The sequence below is a fragment of the Herpailurus yagouaroundi genome, unplaced genomic scaffold (assembly GCF_014898765.1).
Source record: "Herpailurus yagouaroundi ecotype Mexico unplaced genomic scaffold, PumYag 29, whole genome shotgun sequence".
Taxonomy (NCBI): Eukaryota; Metazoa; Chordata; class Mammalia; order Carnivora; family Felidae; genus Herpailurus; species Herpailurus yagouaroundi.
In genome coordinates this window covers 74,398,442-74,401,317 of record NW_024412377.1, presented here as the reverse complement: position 1 = coordinate 74,401,317, position 2,876 = coordinate 74,398,442, and the positions used below count along the sequence as shown (strand labels likewise).

Genomic DNA, 2,876 nt, shown 5'->3' with positions numbered 1-2,876 from the left:
CACTATCTGGTTATGACCTCATGAATTATCTCAACCAGAACTGTGAATTGAGCCCTTTCTGAATTCTTGATGCACAGAAACTGGGAAATAAGAAAAGATTTGGGAGTAATTTTAGACCACTAAGTTTGAGTAATTTTTTTATGCAGATGTAGGACATCTGCATAACAAGAACCCTTAACCAGTTAAAGGGTTGTTAACAAGAACCCTTAACCAGTTAAATTTTTATTTCAGATTTATTGGGTATTGGGTCTTATTTCTCAAGTTTTGATTCTTTTATTTACATTCTATTTCTCTCATCATGTTTGTGGGTTTTTTTTAGTTTCCTTGAACATGTTTATAGCTATTTTACTGCCTAGTTCATATTTCATCATTTCTGTTATCTGCATCAGTTTTTATTAACTGATTATTCTCTGGATTATGAGTCATATTTTTCTACTTCCTTGCGTACTTAATAAGTTTTTGGTTGGGTATTGGACATTGTAAGTTTTATTTTTGAGTTTTATTTATTCTTTTTTATTCTTTGAAGACTCTTGAATTGTGTTTTGAGTAGCGGTTTATTTATTTGTGGATTGTTATAAACCTTCAGAGGTCTCTCTTGAATGCCCCAGGTATTTAGTAATTTCTTTGCACTCTGCATGATCAGAATTTAAATGTCTCTTATCCCAACATGTGATCATTTAGGAATTATTCAGTACCACTCTCTCCCCACCAAACCCAGTACTGGTTCTCTACCTAGACCCTAGGAGTTTTATTCTAGCCATTCCATGCTTAATGTTTAATGACAGAGTCAAAGGAAGCTTTATGAAAATTTATGGAACTCTTGGGGTTAACTATCTACTATCTTGTACTTCACCCCTCAAATTCCAGCCCCCTTTATATGTCTGACCGAACACTGAAAGGCTGCTATTGTCTGTTTCTTTTAGTTCTTCCTGCATAACAATATGGAAGGTGCTTCCAGAAGAAAGCTGGAAGATACTCCAGTTATCTTCCTTCTCTTAAGGATCACAGTCCCGTGCTGTCTTTGTTCCAGTGTTTGAAAACACATATTTCATATATTTTGACCTATTTTCTCATTCTTTTTTTTTTCTTTTTTTTTTTTTTTAATGGAACACTTCACGAATTTGTATGTCATCCTTGAGCTGGGGTCATGCTAATCTTCTCTGTATCATTCCAATATTATTATATATGCTGCCAAAGCGAGCACCTATTTTCTCATTCTTTATTGTAAGAGGCCCAGGTACTTCATCATAGGTGGAAGTGATACTCTCAAGTCTCCGTAATCCTAAATTTTTAAATGTCTAAATTATCACCATTTTTCTTCCTATGGCATGTTCTAATTTTTTTTTTTTTTGTAACTTTATCTTCCAGTTTGGCAAATCCGTCTGGTCATCCTTCCAGTCTATCTAGTGTTTTCTTTAAAGGCCACATTTTCAAGTGTACTGTTTTTGTTTTATTCTTGGCATTTCCTTTAAAGTATCCTTGTTATTTTAAAGATTGTATTTTTTTCTTTACACTTTTTTAATTGAGAGAGAGAGAGAATGGGTGCAAGTGAGCAAGGTTGGAGAGAGAAAGAGGGAGAGAGAGAGAGACAAAGAAAGAGAAAAAGAGAGCGATGTAGGGCTCACCCAAAGCGGGGCTTGTGTTCACCAGAAGTGGGGCTCAAGTTCACCCCATGAGGGACTCATGAACTCACAAACTGTGGGATCATGACCTGAGCCAAAGTAACATGCTTAACTGACTGAGCCACTCAGGTGCCCTCTTTTTCTTTACAAGTTTTTATCATTAAGTCCTCATCATCTTTAAATATTCAGCTATTCTCTTGTTTGTATTATCTCTTATTAGTGGATTCTCCTGTGTTTTGTGAATTTTGCCTTTGGATGTCAAATCAATAGGTGTTTTCCTCTGTGAAAATCTCAGTTATACCTGTGTCTTAGATTAAGTGAAATAAGTTGTCCTTGTACAACATTTTGAGTTTGTTTTAGCCAGGGTCATGTGGACTGGTTAAAGACCAAATTTATATTAGTTTCTCAGTTTGAGTTTAATTTTCTGTATGATTGATTTGATTTGAGGCCTGGTACTTCTATATGTATAATGCCTAGTTTTCTAATATCCTTTAATGCTTTTAAAAAATTACTTTTTTTAAATTCCAGTCAAGATTTGGGACTGGTAGCTTGCTTTTGGCAGTGCCCAGTTTGTGTCCATTCCAGTAGGTGCAAAGTTTTATTCCTAGTTTTGATGTCCATATGATGTCCTGTTTTGATGTCCATTCCGATGTCCATATCTCTCTTTTGTCCATGCTCTCTGATATGTAAACAAACAATCTGTTAGTTATCGAAATTTGTTATTTATCAATCTGTTCTTTATCAAGAACAGATATGACTGCCTTAAGTTCACTCCTATAATAGGTGCCTAAACCTCAAATTGTATGCCCATCTCCAATATATTTAATGCAGTATTTGTGTTCTAGAATGAAGAAGGAAGTCTTGTCATGTAGCTTTGATATGACATCTTGAGCAGAAATTGTTATATGAATATGATCTCTCCTCCTTGTCAAAGTAACTTACATCTGTGAATTCTGTTGGATAATCAACCAAATATGATTTTCTTTGATAATGTAGGTAGTTTGATATGTTGTATTAGTGATACATGAAATGAAACTCTTGTTTATGATTCTGAAATTGTTGTCTTTTAATATTTTAATACTTTGCTCTCTACCAGAAATTATCCTAGGTGTCCAAGGGGAGCATAAATAATGTGGCTCACCAGCCCCTCTGACCACATAGAGTATTCTCCAGGACTGCAGACAGTCAAGGGCTGGTTCCTTTAAGTTCTAGTTGCCTTTTTAAAACCATAGCTTTTTTTTTTTTTTTTTTTCT

At 34.7% G+C, this 2,876-nt stretch overlaps 1 non-coding gene across 1 annotated transcript; it reads right to left on the bottom strand.

The window, feature by feature from the left end:
- Positions 1–1,097: 1,097 nt before the first annotated feature.
- Positions 1,098–1,204, bottom strand: LOC121017249 (U6 spliceosomal RNA). The gene has a single exon (XR_005784689.1). It is a non-coding gene; the product is annotated as a U6 spliceosomal RNA (small nuclear RNA).
- Positions 1,205–2,876: the final 1,672 nt, after the last annotated feature.